This window comes from Ambystoma mexicanum, chromosome 13 (genome assembly GCF_040938575.1).
Source record: "Ambystoma mexicanum isolate Mex_15411 chromosome 13, UKY_AmexF1_1, whole genome shotgun sequence".
NCBI classification, from domain to species: domain Eukaryota; kingdom Metazoa; phylum Chordata; class Amphibia; order Caudata; family Ambystomatidae; genus Ambystoma; species Ambystoma mexicanum.
In genome coordinates this window covers 81,147,598-81,163,815 of record NC_090938.1, presented here as the reverse complement: position 1 = coordinate 81,163,815, position 16,218 = coordinate 81,147,598, and the positions used below count along the sequence as shown (strand labels likewise).

The 16,218-nt window shown below is 48.7% G+C and overlaps 1 long non-coding RNA gene across 2 annotated transcripts in view; it reads left to right on the top strand.

Annotated features, from left to right (window-relative positions):
- Positions 1-979: 979 nt before the first annotated feature.
- The window catches only part of LOC138520089 (uncharacterized), a 195,150-nt gene continuing 179,911 nt past the window's right edge, over positions 980-16,218 (top strand). For both annotated transcript variants that reach the window (XR_011282784.1, XR_011282783.1), the window contains exon 1: positions 980-1,103. This is a non-coding gene — a long non-coding RNA (uncharacterized lncRNA). The remainder of the gene's footprint in view (positions 1,104-16,218) is intronic.

Here is a 16,218-nt window from a genome sequence, read left to right as displayed (position 1 = left end):
GCGCCGGGACCCATCGCCGGATTAGGTATTACTGGTACAGTAGAAGCATCACTACTTAACTCTTATTTATTTATTTATTTATTTAGACATTTGTATAGCGCGCCAAGCCCTTTCTGAAAAGAAAGTGACTTTATGGCTGCAACTGTATCACAACTTATTCTAGTTGGGCTGTGATGTCACAATGCCTGCGGCGGAGGTCTTTACAGCACCAACAGCTTGATTAAAGCTGTGTAAGCCTTTTTGCATCCTTTCCTTCTAAAATACCGGACTGTAAAACTATACAACCATTAATTGATAATGAACTGTTGATAGTAGTATGCACTACTATAATTTAATGCAGCAGACTCATAATCAAACTGAGTGTGTTCATGATAAGTCACAAAACATCTTTTAAATGCATTGTATTAAACTGCTTAGAATTATATTTGTCTACACATTAGAAGCTGCATATTAGTGTTTTACTGTCCTGTGAGTGGATTCTTTAATGAGTATATGGTTCAGGGTTTGAAGTCTGGGAACCAAAGACCGGCCTTTCAGTTCCAAGCTGAGAAGGTCGCTTTGACACGTGTGGGCTTATATTCCCCTCCTGGGCTTTTCATGCCCCCCACACTCCCTCTGGCACACTCCTGCAGCGTGCCGCTAGGCAGCGCCACCTACAGTCCTACTCAAGGAAGGAGGCCTTCTGTATGCAGCCTTTCGTGCAAAGGCTGCTAGTGGATGCAGCCAAGAACACACACGGATCAGGGGTGCCGAGTACGGGTGCTCTGGGGCCCAGGCCCCTTTCCCCCGGCAAAATCAAGTCAGGGATGAGCCCCATCCCCCCAGGCCGGAGAGACGTGATGCAGTATCGATGGCCCTTTCCATCGATACTGCATCACTTCACTTCGGCGGGTAAAAGCGCGAAAATATCCGATTAAGCCCTCCCATCTAGGACTCATATTGGTGTACGGTCCTGGAGGGGTGGGCTTAGGGGCTACCGGAAGCTTCTGTGTTTTGCTTCTGGTTTGTCCGTGTTTAAAGCAGGAGCGGCAGGAGCGGCAGGAGGGGCACACACTATTCCAGCCACGAGCCAGCGAAGCAGGTTCGTCGGAAAACAGCAGCAGGTACTTTTTGTTTCTTTTTGTATTCGTGGCCCTCTCATTCCTCACTACTTTGTGTTCTCCCTTCTCTCCACTGTCATGGCCCTGGGCTCGCAGCCTCGAGGCTGGAGGGCTGGACTTGCTGCCCCCGTGCTTTCCCGCCTCACACAAACGTGAGCAGCGGCATAATCTGCCCACCCACCCCCCAACACTTGTTTGACTCAAGGTGGGGATGCGGGGAGGGGGCGGTGGGTGTCTCAGAGTGAAAACGTTTACATCTCAGAGTGAAATCGTTTAAATACCACTGCTGTAAACCAAATGAAACCATACCCTATAAAATATAAACACCATGTGTTATATAGGTGCCAAAAATATCCAAAACATACATAATTAAACAAATAAATAAATGCATTTGCATGGCTATCGCTCGTGAATTATAAACTAACGTTCAACTTAAGTATATTTATATCTCCTGTTAGGCTACAGTTATTTCGCATTTCCATTAAAGAGCATGTCGTCCAATCGGACGCCTCAGTGTTCTTAAGTGTGATATCAAACATATGAAACAGTAGCATGCACATTACAGTGCAGGTGTGAGACATTGAATAACAGCTCAGTCTTCGGCCCAAATCATCCACTGGCATGCCCACAGATCGCCTTGATGACATCATAGGGCCACAATTCACCAGTAAGTGTAACTTGCAAATACAGGAGATAAACGTTAAACTGTGTGGGAAGTAGCCCCCTCATCTAATTTGTCAACAGCCTGCTAAGGCACCTAGCCTCTGCGGTGACGCTTTATTTGGGTGTAATTGCAAAAACTGAAAAGTGCACAAGTAATGCTTTGAAAAGATTGGGAATTGTTTTGGCAGCAGTAAAAATCTTGGTCCCTTTTAGGTATGTTCTTGGGTGCATCCACTCCTGCTGGTGCAGTGTCACAGGATGTTGTTTGGGGGATTTTGTTGACTACGCCTCCTGGGATCCCTCGCCATTCACTATGCTGTCTAGGGCTGATGGGACATGTAGTCCAATATTTCTGACTGGCCATGGGTTGCAGACCACTGAAAAGGCCTGCAGTGCATCCATGATGAACAGAATGCGGCCTGTAAAATGAAGCTCACCCATCTACAGTGTCTATAGAGGCCATGCATGAATGAGTATTTGATCTGGAATTCAAGCTTTCTTTATTTACTCTTTCATCAGTAACCTGCACCCCTAGCTGGGGCTATAACTCCACTTGCTTAGTTACAATCTAACAATGCTCTAAATCCACGTCACGTTATACTCATCGCAAAGAGGCCTCTAGTCAAAGACACCATCTTTGTATCCAGTCCTTACATTTTAAACCATGCCACTCTGCACGTTGCAAAACAAAAAAACAGGTATGACTGGAAGATTTAGAATCAATCTTAACCTCTGGCATCGCTCTGGGCAACCCTCCAGACCATCGTTCTTTGCCTGGGAAGCCATTACAGAAGGGGAAAGACCATATGCAAATCGGGCTTGGTCACACCCCGAAAGGGGCAGTCCAGCCCAAACGTCTTGGTCACATTCCTTCTGCACGAGACCACAAGCATCCCCAGACAGGTTTCGGCCTCATTGTGCATCATCATTGAAGAGTAGCTGGGGTCTCTAAGCCCAGCTTGTACGGGACCACTTTTGTGCCCATACTTATAATGGGTAAATGAATAACTACAAGTTCCAGCATGCAAAGGGATGTTTGGCTATAAAGTCAAGACTAAATAGATGTAATCTTAACAGCATGGAGTTAGTTGTCAAATTTGATTTAGGAAGTCAAATGGATAATGCAGAGAAATCTGCATACATGCCCTAAAAGGTGTGAGGTTGAAAGTGTGTCATTCAAAATGTTTGCACACAGAGGACTCTATAACCCAACCGATTTGGGCAAATGGGCTGGTTCTTTGAACACTTTTTTGAGCGAGGAAGTGGGGAGGGGAGGGATTTTTATGGATATTTCCCCACAGCCCACTCCTACGATAAAGTATTTGTCTGGCTCAGCAGCCGAGTTGGGGGGCAGGGGGGTGCAGTGGCAAGAACAGTCGGCCCCATTTTGTAGCAAGGCACACAAAGACAATGTGTGCAGGATCACACATACTATGGGCTAATGCGCACAGGATCACCCCTACTATGGGCTAAGTGTGAAAGCCAAGATTACAGACCTAATAAGCAGTTGAGTCACTTGGTAACATCTCCTTCTGGGAACAGCTCCATGGTTTCATGACTTCCATAGTGTGTGGTGGTGTCCTACTTCATTGTGCTTTGAGGAACAGCATTTGTCATGTTTTTGTGGGTTCAGGTGGGGGGATGTATGAGCAGCTGGTACTAGGATTGGATGGTTGGTTCCCCCTTTGGTATGGTGAGGCAGTGGGCATTTGATAAATTTGGCTCTGTAAGTAGCCATCTCCTCTGACCCCCAGGCAGTCTAGAGGCCACCTGGGCAAGAGGGGTGTGCAGATGTAGAGGTAAATTCGTTTTGGGTTGGGTGTATTTGTACATCTGTGCACCCCTCTTGCTTTGCCTCCATCTTTAAAATTGTTTTGTTTTGGGTGCACATCTACATCCCTGTGCACCCCAATAGTTTTGATGCTGGCAGCAGCAATGTGACACCAGAATGCCGGCCAAACATGAGTGATTCGAATGGGTTTAAGTCCCAGCAGGGCCACACTTTTCAAAAGAAATGGTTAGAAACCTATAATTGGCTTAAATATGATGAGTCTGTTCAAACACTTTTCTGTAAGGTATGCCAGTGTGCTGATGAAAAGGGCGTGCCATTGCCAAAAAGTAGCTGTGATAAGGATGCCTGGAATGCTTTTGTTAAACATGGCTTTAATAATTTTAAGAAGGCCATAGAGAGATGTAACAGCCATCAAACTTCAAATCTTCATCGGGCGGCTGCAATGTTGCTAGTATCTGTGGAAAGGGGTACACATGTTGCAGCAGCTCTGTCGTTGGGCCACCTCAAGCAGATGAGGGATAACAGAAGTGCGCTGGTGAATATCTTGACCACATTGTTGGCTTTAGCTCAGCAAGGTCTTGCAATTTGGGGCCATACTGATGAGGACGCTAATTGAAATGCAATTCTGTCGCTTCGTGGCAGAGATGTCCCAGAACTTCAAACTTGGCTTGAAAGAACAGAATACCAATGGATGTCGCATGACATATTAAATGAAATGCTGGCAATTATGTCATATAATGTGCTTCGTGGCCTAATGAAAGAGATTCATGATGCAAAATTATTTTCGATTATTTTGGATGAGACTTCTGATGTGTAAATAAAAAAGCAGGTCTCGCAAAAGAGGATCTTCAGGTAGAGGAGTTTTTTTGGACTTTTATCAAACGTCTAGCACTACATCACAAACTCTGTTTGCCATTTTAAAAGATGTTCTCCTGAGGTTTGGCTATGAAGTGAAAAACTGGTGGGGGCAGTTTTGTGATGGTGCTTCCAATATGGCTGGATATCGACATGGTTTGCAGACATTGGTGCAGAAGGTGGCACCAGGAGATATTTATGTGCACTGCTTTGCACACCATCTGAACTTAGTAGTTCAGGGTGTAGCTATGGGCATTGCCAAGTTGAGGGATTTGTTGATTTTTGTGAGGGACTTGATTGGGTTCATTCGAAATTCCCCGAAATGGCTTGCATGTTTTGAAAGTTGTCAAGAAGAAGGGAGTGTCAAACTGCTTCCATTCTGCCCTACCCGATGGACCATTTGAGCAAAAACTTTGAAGACTGTGCTAGCTAACTACAGTTCTGTAATTGAATTTCTGGGACTTGCAGCTGGTGACCACAATGAAGCGGGAGCAAAAGCCCCTGGGTTACACTTGCAGCTCCATAAACTCGAAACCTATCTAGGTCCTCATCTTCTTTACTTGCTATTTACCCGTATTGAAACTGTGAACACTGCTCTACAGAAGGTCAATTTAAGGTTCCATGAAGCAGCGGTTATGAGGGATTTGAAGACTTCTTTTCAAAAACCACATCAGCGGCCTATGATTTAGACGTGGAACTAGAGGAACATTTTGTGCAAAGAAGGGCCAGGAAAATCCCACGGCGCCTAGATGAAGGGTCAGTTCCTCATGTTTTCGAGTCTCCCAAAGACCTCTATAGACAAGGTTATTATGAACTCATGGACCGTACATTGGTAGCTTTGTCAGAACGTTTCAATACAACTGCATGTGACCATATGGTTAACATTGAAACATTTGTTACAGGGAATGCCACCAGTAATTATGTCATGAGTTTTTATAAGACTGACTTCCATGAATGCAGTCTAGAGTTGCATAGAATTATGTTCCTTAAACCTATACAGAGGGATAAGACTACGGTTATGTGTTTTCAGGATGTATTTGACTTGTTTCCAGGTGAAAGGGGTCGTCCTATGCGCAATTTGTTCCCAGAACTGGCCCGACTGCTTCAAATTGCAGTAACCATCCCTGTAGCCTCTTGTTCTTCGGAGCGTGGATTTTCATGCCTTCGGCGCATCCAAACCTACCTGAGAGCTACAATGGGCCAAGCATGATTAAATGCTTTTGCTTTGCTACATGGACACAAAGATGAAGCTGCACATCTGGATGTTTAGGCCATTGCGGTTGAATGTATTCAACAAACTGTTGTCTGTAAAAATACATTTAGCCTGGGGAAGGTGCTGCAATGAAAACAGTTCACCTGTTCTCCTGGCTGGCCAATCTACAGCAGCACTATTGTAAGTTTGAATTGTTGATGTTTTTCTGAAGTATGGCTTCGCACACATCTTGCTTGGTAGTTTTTAATCGGGAAACGTCTTTACTTCTCGTTTCCCTTGATTTGGGAATTTATTTTCTGGTGGTGGTGGTGGTACTCCACCTTGCAGCTGTACCTTCTGTTTAGCAAGCATTTCATTCTCCCATCCTAGTTATGTTGCTCTGCCTTTTGAGGGAGGGCTACTACAACCTGGATGATTATTGAGAGGTGGAGTAGGGGCAGTGATGACTTACTGCAATGCAACTTGAAGGCTTAAATCTCCTTCTTACTTGACTTTAGTAGCTGCAGTACATGCTAGCCAATGTTTCCACTGTTCTGCGCTGCGCGCGCATACGCCACCCCGCGCGCCGTTGCGCCAAGTTGGCGACTACATGCATATTTGCTGTCATATAACTGCCAGTGATGTATTTGGGCCTACCCCCCCTTTGGCCTCCCCCCCCAGGAAATTCATAAATCGGCTCCCCTGACACGGATTACATATATCAAGGTTTCTTGCATAACGAAAGCAGCAGATCACATACATACAGAGATGGCTGTCGGGTCATGTATTATAAGAAACAAAATACCCCCAACTGTACAACATTTTTTATTCCAAGTCATCTTGGAGTCAAATACCTAACAGAATTCTGTTTAGTATTTAGTAAACTGCTTGGTGACATGCTATATTCTCACAACCTATGGTACGGGGTACTTTATACCAAATATTACCCTGTTGAATAGGGCTCCATGCATTGACCGTGACAGGATAAAAGTATGGGATTTGAACCCATCAGTGCTGATTCTATAGAGTACTTCATTCGCTGATTTATGTAATGACCATAACAGGTAATTTACCCTCTGAAACGAACAGACATTCTATTACAGCGCACGTAACCCTCGTGTATCTAGGCGCTAGTTACATAAAGATGTTGAAAGAAGCAGTTTCTCTCTTTCCTTTCGAGTCTGCATATTTTGTGCAATCTGCAGTTTGCATAACAAGTCTGCCTTTTGCATCCGCAAACCAGGCAAGGACCGCAGACCAACAATGCATGCTAACTGGCGTAGACCCCTTCCACGCTTTTAAGCTCCAATACTGTGATGATGCAAATAACCGTGCTGCCACCGGAGCTGCATCAGAAGATGCAGCGGGCACATCTAAACTAGGGCACAGGGGAGGGCATAATGAAAACGCGGCCATAAGGAGGACACACTTTAGAAAATAATTGATCCCATGTTCTGTGACAGAGTCTATGAACTTCATTAACATATCAGTATCAATGACCGCACAATGCCTCCTCCCTCCGCAAGCCAGTTCCTGACTAGTAAGCAAATAAGGGAAGGGGGAAAAATGCAGTATGTAACATATTTCACGATGGGCAGTGCTGTTATATGTACCACGCTGCACAGTGAGGCCCTGATGATGGGGATCAGCCATGGGTTGCACTCTTTTCTATGTTATGTTAATGTGCTTTTTTTAAGCGCAGAACCATCGTTAGAAGTATCAAGGCACTCGGCCTGAGCACAAAATATGTCTTCATTAAACAGGGCAGACATCAGGCATCCCGCACTGCACGGTTATGCCTGCTGCATGCAGCTATCAGTACTTCGGTTTAGAAAAAAAAGGCAAACAAAAGTGCCGACAACTGCAGGCAGCTTGTGTAACCGTGCAGCCTCTACACAGGCTGCCTGCAGTGTCGGCTGGCTGGGGCTAGTCGTGGGTGGACCCCCTTGGGAGCCTTTTCAGGAGAATGCTGAGGCCCGGCCCCAAACCACTTAAAGCCCTGACTACAACTGCTGTCATTTTGCAGTCACTATGATTTAATCTGTGTACAAACCACTCATGCAGTGTACTGACATCCTTCCTCATGCTCGCATCCTCACTGTGTTACAAGGGGTGTGACACCATTCAAACATCCACTCAAGTGCACTTCCTGTGGTCACATGGTTGGATGGAATTGACTAGTATTGGTTCCGCTCACTATGTTGAGTTGGTCTTAGACAGTTGTTTGTTGTAGACATTGAAACAGCCTGATGGTTCTGGTTCTGAATAGGGCAACTTCACCTTCTGGTGACAGTCCATTTTCTACTACACATCAGCATCACTTCCTTCCATTTCCAGTTAGGTAGATAATGGAAGACCCCCTTGCACTTGGAGACTCTGCAGTGGCTCAGTTATCATAAACACCGGCTTCTAGGAGCACCTCTTCAGTGTCCCCAATAAGACTTGCTGCGGTCTTACATAACATTTGTACCTTAAACAATCTGATCAAAAGTGTAAACATGTTTATTGGGACTGCACTTTATGAATAAACCATCAATTGACAAAGCATAGTGAAACTTTCGGGTTTACATCAACAATAATGTTTATTTACTAAGAGCATAAGACATCAATTCAACAATTAATATCCCTTGGACAACCACAGTCCGGCTCCCCCTGGTAACCCCTGGTAACAGCTGCACATTTGCCCTGGTAACAGCTGCACATTTGCTAGCACTTGTTGGTCTTGAGCCAGTTTAAGATAATGGGTTTTGCCCACTGTTGGGTTTATGGCAAGGGTGCAAAAAATATGGCTGTTCCCTCCTAGGCGAGGGGCGGACATGGCTGGTAATGGCATGCCAGCCTGAGTGAGCGTGCCTAAGAGGGCCTCGGCTTGGGCCATGGGATTTTACCAGCTATGTCCGCACATACCCGCCATGGGGTTGAAAGCCAATTGCACCCCAAGGTTCATCCAAGGTGCAAATGCTTTTTTTTCACCCTCAGGGGATTCACTGCTTGAGCAGCCAATCTCCTGAGGGAAGAAAGAAAAATTAAAAAAAGATGTCCACCATAGGGAAAGGGGACTAAGTCCCTTTTTCATTTCTATATTGGCGGCTGGTATCGGAAGGAGCACAGGGACTGGAGCTCCAAGCTCCAGTCTCGCAGGTAAGTTGGAAGGGGGCGGGGGTCAGCAAGGGGGTTCGTTGGTTTTGGGGTTTGGGATGAGGTGGGGAGTCAACAGGGAGAGACTCTCACTTGGGCAGATTTAACCTCAGGTTCATTAAGACATTTCTCCAAGCCCAATTCTGGATGCACGCTGGTGCAAACGTTCTGATATAACAATCATCTGTTCTTGAGAATGTACCCTGGGGTTCCTTCAACCACAACCCCAGATGCATTTCTGGGGTTGTGGTTGAAGGAGCCCCAGGGTTCATTTCTACCAGAAAATGACAGATCACCGGCCCCTCACATATCGAGGTTAATGTCAACACCATAGTTAAAATGTTTTAAAATAAAAGTTTTAAAATAAAATGACACAACTTCTTCCCCGATGTTGCATTGGATTCTGTGCAGACATCTAGATTCCTCTTTCTCTCCCCCAAGATTTTCCTTTTCATCCCAGGGATCCTGGTCCTGTGGCCTCCAATCCGCTGGACTCCTCCAAGTGCCCCCTCTGCCGACACCCAGCTCCACATGTGCTGGTGAAGGAAGCAAGTTATCAATCTAAATTGGAACAGAAATAGACAGGATAAGTATCAAGAAACATACATTTTGTTTAATATTGCCATTACTGCACTTCCCTTCGTAAACTGGGGAAAGATATTTTTTTCCCCGCATTTTAAAACATAGTCAGCTGCTCTTTCTACCTTCCGCTATGCAAATGCATGCTGCAACTGCTTTATCAAATCTTCCACCTACTCATGAATCGTGGTTGCATTTTCTAGGACTCATTAGTCCTGTATAATAAGTGTTGTGGCAAAACCATTTTTCTGCCTGTCAAAATTTCATGTGGGCTGAGGCTTGTGGATTTTGATGGTATTGATCTAATAGCCATTAGCACCACAGGCAGTTGCAAATCCGAGCTGGACCCTGCTTCAGGTACAACATTTTTCAAAATGTCAATGATTGATCTGTTGCAATGTTCCACACCACAAGAAGAAGATAGGCATTAGGAAATATGCAGTTTCCTTTTCTCTCCCAAAATTTGCCACATCTTAGTCATCACTGCACTAGTAAAATGACTTTGACAGTCTGATTCTATTCTTTGGGGCAAGCCAAACCCAGAGAAAATATGATTCATTAGCAATGTGGCTGCTATTTGCGCACTGCAGTCAGGTGCTGGAATGCACTCAAACGATTTGGACATTAAACAGGTGACTGTCAGCATAAATCTGTTTCCCCATGCTGATCTTCAGACTGAGGCAATACACTCTACATGTAAATCTCACCAGGGTAGTGTCAGACCCCTATTCATTTTTTTTTTAAATATATTTTTATTGTTTTTTCCAAGAAAACATACAACTAGTATCATCAACACGACAATCAATTAAATATCCACAATAATTTCCCATTCCCTCCCTCCCCAAGTGATCCCGGACCGGGGTTGCGCAGTCTGCTGCTGGCATTAGGGTGAGCCCGGGCTGTCCGGGTCCTCGCCTGAGGTGCTGGCTTCCTTAGGACTGAACAGGGCCGTCGTGAGAGCAATCCACTGCAGGAGGTCCTCCGAGTCATTTATTTTTTGCTGTCTTTGCGCCAGCTCCCAGGCCCCGGTTTCAGCCACAGTCCATCTGCGAAGGTCCTCCCACCATGTTACAAGTTTAGGGGCCCTGGGACACCTCCAGGCCATTGCGATGCGCCTTTTTGCGAGGATGTACATCAAGTCTTTGAGCCTGTTGAGAGGTTTGTTTTTTTTCCCTCGTGGGTACGAGCCCAATAGACATGCCTTGGGGGATTGCACGTCTAGCGTTATGTCCTCCTCTGCTACCAGCAGACCAGAAGGTTTGTATGTTCGGGCAGGCCCAAAACATGTGGGTCAGGGAGGCCGCGGGTTCTTGGCACTTGGGGCACCGCACCACACCAGCGCCATTGAATCTCGAGATGACAGCTGGGGTAAGGTAGGCCCTATGGATGATGTAAAATTGGATAAGCTGGAATCGGGCATTCCTAGAAACCTTTTTGTGATAGTGTGTTATTGTTTCCCACTCCGTGTCGCCGAATAGTGTGTTCAGCTCGGCCTCCCATTTGCTCTTGCATGTGAGTTCGCTATGTGTGGTGTTGTCAATTAGGATCTCATAAAGCCTAGAGGTTTCGTGTCCCCCTTCTGCCACACCTATCAGGTTCTCTATGGCCTCGTGTCCGGCGCATTGGGATTCTGCATCCGGCCATCGCCTCCTAAGTCTGTCCAGCACCGCCCCGTATAGAAGGAACTGACCCAGTGGGACCCCAGTCAATTCGTGCAGCTCGGGAAATGTGTGGATGCCCTGGTCGTCCACCAGATCGCCCAGAGTGGCGACGCCGGAGGGTTCCCATATGTTCCGGATCGCCTTCCGGTCTTCCGGCCTAGTGGACATGATGGCGGCTATAGGGATCTGTGGGGAGTAGGGGTCGGACAGCTTGACCAACTTGCAGGCCCGACTCCAAATTTGAGTGCCTAGGCGGATGAGGTGCGCGTCCAGCGTTTTGGGCATTGGTCCGATCCAGAGAAGGTCCCTGAGCAGCCATGGTGCGTCTGGGGGCTGCAATAGGCGTGTATCCGTCATGGCATCATCAGCCATCCACTGGATCACGTGCTTAAGCTGGGCCGCTATGTAGTAGAGCTCAAAGTTAGGGGTGTTCAGGCCTCCCCTCTCGTACGGTCTTTGAGTAATGTCTAGGGCAACTCTGTGCCTCCCCTCCCGCCATAAGAGTTTCCTACATAGCATGGCCAGGTCTTTGAAAAAACGCTGGGGGATGTTGTAGGGGACGTTGGTGAAGAAATGTAGGAGACGGGGGAGTGCTACCATTTTAAGGAGTCCCGCCCTACCAGCCATCGAAAGGGGTAATTTGCACCATAGGTCGATTGATTTAGCCAGTCCCTCCTTAGCCCTGCCCGTGTTCAGAACATGTTCGGTCTCAGGGTCCCGGTGGATCACGACGCCCAGATATTTGAACGTAGTGAGTTCCCATTTAAGGGCCAGAGGGGGGAGGTGTTCTTCCTTGGTTCCACTAAGTGCAGCCAGGGGGAATAAGCAAGACTTGCTGTGGTTAATCTGGACCCCTGTGCATCTGTGAAACCCGTCTAGGCTTTCCAGGATGTAGGGGAGAAGGTGTTCGGGATCCCTCAGGTAGAGGAGCATGTCATCCGCATACATGGAGACAAGGTGGTTCACACCATTTATCGTTATTCCCCCGTCACCGTATTCCTGCCTAAGGTATGCTGCCACTGGTTCAATCGCTAAGATGTAAAGTAGAGGGGATAGGGGGCACCCTTGCCGAGTGCCCCTGGCCAGGCTCCATTTTTCAGAAAAGGTGTTGTTGGTACGCACTCTGGCGGTGGGGTTGGTGTAAATGAGTTTGACCCAGTTCAAGAAAGCCGTTCCGATCCCCATCTTTGCTAAGGTGGCATAAAGCCATGTCCATCGGACCGAATCAAAGGCCTTAGAGGCGTCGAGGGACACAACTGCATATTTACCGGGCATGCCGTTTGTGCTGTGTATCACGTGGTGCAGCCTTCGCAGGTTCTCGGACATAGAGCGACCCTGCATGTAGCCCGTCTGATCCTGGTGTATGAGGTACGGGACGGCTGCACGAAGCCTTCTGGCCAGTAATGCGGTGAGGATTTTGTTGTCTACATTCAACATGGATAGTGGGCGGTATGAGCCGCAGTCAGAGCTGTCCTTGTCGGGCTTAAGTAAGGGGATGATGGTGGCTTCAGTCATGGTGTCGGGGAGGTGGCCTATGTCATACGCCTCGTTATATACTTTGGACAACAGGGGGGCCAGTATGTCCTCATAGGCCTTATAAAATTCGCTCGGGAGACCGTCCGGTCTCGGCGTTTTACCCGAGGGCAATGACCTAATGGTGGCTGTGACCTCGTCGGGGGTGACGGGGGCTCCGAGGGGATCTGCCAAGTGGTCCTCCAGGCGTGGGAGCCAGATGGCGTCTAGGGCGTCTTCGATCGCGTGGTCAGGGGGCGGGGCTGGATCGGAGTAAAGGGTTTAGTAATATTGTTTGAACACTGCGTTGATACCCACTTGCGTGTGGAGGGTCAGGCCGTCTGTATTACGAATGGAGTAAATGGGGTATTTGGGGGTTTCTCGTTTATAAAGCCATGCAAGAAGCTTCCCGGGTTTATCGCCCAGGGCATGATTCCTCTCCGTGAATTTTGTATAACTCAACTTCCCCAGCGTCTCCCAGTGTGTTAGGCATGTTTGTTTAAGATCAATCATCTTTTGCAGTAGGGCGGGATCAGGGGACAGGGTGGCTTCGAGGTCTTGGAGTTCAGTCTCAGCGTCCGCTAGCAGGGACGTGACGGATTTTAGGGCCCCTCCAGCCGCGGCTATCATTTCCCCCCTAGTTACCACCTTGTAGGCTTCCCAGGCTGTGCCTAAGTATCTGACGCTATCAATGTTGGTCTGCCAGTAATGTGTGGAACCCTCCCTGATTTGTTCGCTGAAGGCTTTGTCTAACAGCGCTTCGCTCCTCAATTTCCACGTGGGGATGGGGGGCCTGGGCGTTGTGGTCACCCACGAGGTCATCAAAGGGGAGTGGTCTGAAAGTACCCTGGCTAGGTACTGCGTGTCCTCAAATCCCGCCACGTGCTCTTCGCTAATGAACAGGCAGTCTATCCTGGTATGGACCTTATGTGGGGGGGAGTAAAAGGAGTAGCCTCTGGTTTCGGGGTTTTGCACTCTCCACAGGTCTTTCAGGGCATATTGCTGCGTGAGGGCGTTCAATATCTTGGCGGGTGGGGAGGGGTCCCCATGTTTACCATCCGACCTGTCTATGCGAGGGTTCAGGGTACAGTTGTTGTCACCTCCCCATATCGTTATGCATTCATTACTCGGGGTCAGCCGAGCGTACAGCGAGCGAAAGAAAACAGTGGCATCATGATTCGGGGCATAGGTGCAAATCAGGCGGACGTCCCGCCCCTCTATGGTGCCCTGAACCAGGGCCATCCTACCTTCATTGTCCGTTTTGGTGTGGGTCAGCTTGACTGGGACAGAGGGGGCGATCCATATCAAGACGCCTCTGGCGTAGGTGGAGTAGGGGGAGCCCACTAGGGTGCCCCGCCAGACCTTGGCCAACGCTGCAAGCTTAGGGCCACATAAGTGGGTCTCCTGAAGGAGGGCGATTCCGACCCTGTGGCGTTTCATGTAGGCGTGGATGCGGCGCTGTTTGATATAGCTGTTTAGCCCCCTGACGTTCCAGGACATGACTCTGATCCTCTCAGCCATGGTCTGTGTGTGGTCGTGCGGCTGTGGGAAGCGTGAGGTTGAGGGGTTTGACGAACTTGGTCGTCCTGGTTGCAATTCCGCTGCGCTTGGTCCCGGTCCGGTTTGTGTCCAATTCAAACTGCGATCCCAACTTGGGGTTCAAACCCCCACAAACAACAACGTCTAACTTAACAAAAAACACAACTTCAAACATAACACGTCTAGCGAGGTTGCCCTTGCTCTGACATCCCCGTTTCTGCCCCATCAGACCAGGGTCTTCCGGTGCCCTACGGGCGGGTGAACTCACCCAAAGTATCCTGGGGATAGGAAAGGGGCTGCCTCCGAAGGTGTTGTCAGGAGGTGCGCCACGACCGGCGCGGCTCCGGTTCCATCAGTGTCGCCACGTCTATTGTCATATGAATGTACGATCGGCGACTGCAGTCAATGAGTGGAGAAGTTCCTTTGTTGCGGGCGGCTAGGGCCCGCGCTGCTTCCGTTCGATGTCCGGGATCTGTTCTCTGTCCATCCATTCGCAGGCCTCTGCTGGGTTATCAAATAAGTGGGCCTTGTTGTTGCGCAGGACCTTGAGTCTAGCCGGGTAGAGGAGTAGATAGCGCAGGCCTGCTTCCTTGAGTCTCGCCTTGGTGTGGTGGAACTGGGCCCTGCTCCTTTGAACCTGCAGGGTGTAGTCAGGGTAGATTGCTATCTTTGCGGCGTCCCTCTGTATGGATCCGCCCATCCTGGTGAAGGCCAAAATGGATTCCCTGTCCCTATAGTTGAGGACTTTGGCTATTACGGGTCTTGGCGGGGTCCCCGGTGGGGGCCTCCTGGCTAAGGAGCGATGGGCTCTTTCAATAGTGAAGCCCTGCGACAGTTTCCCGGCCCCAATTTCCTGTATGAGCAGGTTCTCGACGTAGTTAGTAGGGTCGTTGCCCTCGATGCCCTCGGGCAGGCCGATAATTCTGATATTGTTTCTGCGGGCCCTTCCTTCGGCCTCCTCAGCCCTGTCCTCTAGGTTCTTCACTTTCTGCGCCAAAATGTCTACATCCTTTAAAAGTTGAGTTTTGGCATCGGTATTGTCTCGGACTTGGATCTCGAGAGCGTCCGTTCTGCCGGTGATAGAGCGCACATCCTGCCTCAGTAAATTCAGGTCGATCGCAACCGCATCAATCTTGTCCTCCATGGTTTTCTGGAGTGTCTTGATGGCCTCTAGCAGTTGGGAGTTGGCTGGCTCGGGTCTCGCGGCGCCCGGCACCTCCACAGGGGCAGAAGCCTCCGCGGGTCCGATCGCTCCAGCGGCCGCGAAGGACTCCATGGTAGTTTGGCGGTGTCTGCTTCGGGCGCCCTTAGTGGTCATGTCCTATCTTCGTGGTTCGTCAGGCCTCGGCAGGCACTACACAGTCTGTGTCCGATGGCGCCGTGCTGGGGATACTTCGTGGGGGGGGTTGTGCGTCGGCCGCCCGCCGGGCTACGCCAGTGGGCCGCTCAGCAGGGCCCGGTGAGGGTGTAGATAAGGCCGCATCAGGCGCTCCCCCCTCCGTCTCCTCGCTGCTCTTCTTCGGGACACAGGAGCACAAGTCTCAGCTTAGGCAATCTCTGCCACTTCAGATCGAGTTCCATAAAGGCTGGCCCCTTGTGGGTTCCTCCTGGTCGGTCATAGGGCTCCGCTACAGCGTCAGGCTGGGCATCATCATGGCCGCCATTTTCTGTCCTCGTATGACGTTCCGTTTCTTTTCGATGGTGTGGGCCCTCAGAGGGTCGTGAGGCTCCCAAACTTCGTCAACAGGCGGAACACTCCTTCACACGACCTATATTCTGTTTTCAAGTGGCTGCAGTCAAGTTTAAGCGGTAGTTGGTGGCAGATCCATAATCGTATCGAGCGGAGCTGCGCCGAACACGTCCTTCCTACATGGCGGTTAGCCACGCCCCCCCGTCAGACCCCTATTCATAAGTGAATCCCTATATGCTGGAGAGGTAGGCTGAAACTGTACACACAATAAACATCCCAGAGTATATAACTGTACATCTTGGGACATGTGTGGCCAATAAGCATACTCTTTCCAAATGTCCAATGTTTTCTGTGACCTACGGTTATTGCATCAAGGGCATGATGTAACATCATCCTCTGAAATGACAAAGGTAACACCTATTGAATTTGGCCTGACATGGACTCCCGAACCATCAGTCCATCTTGTAATCAAATTCTCTTTTTGTTTTTTGAGAACA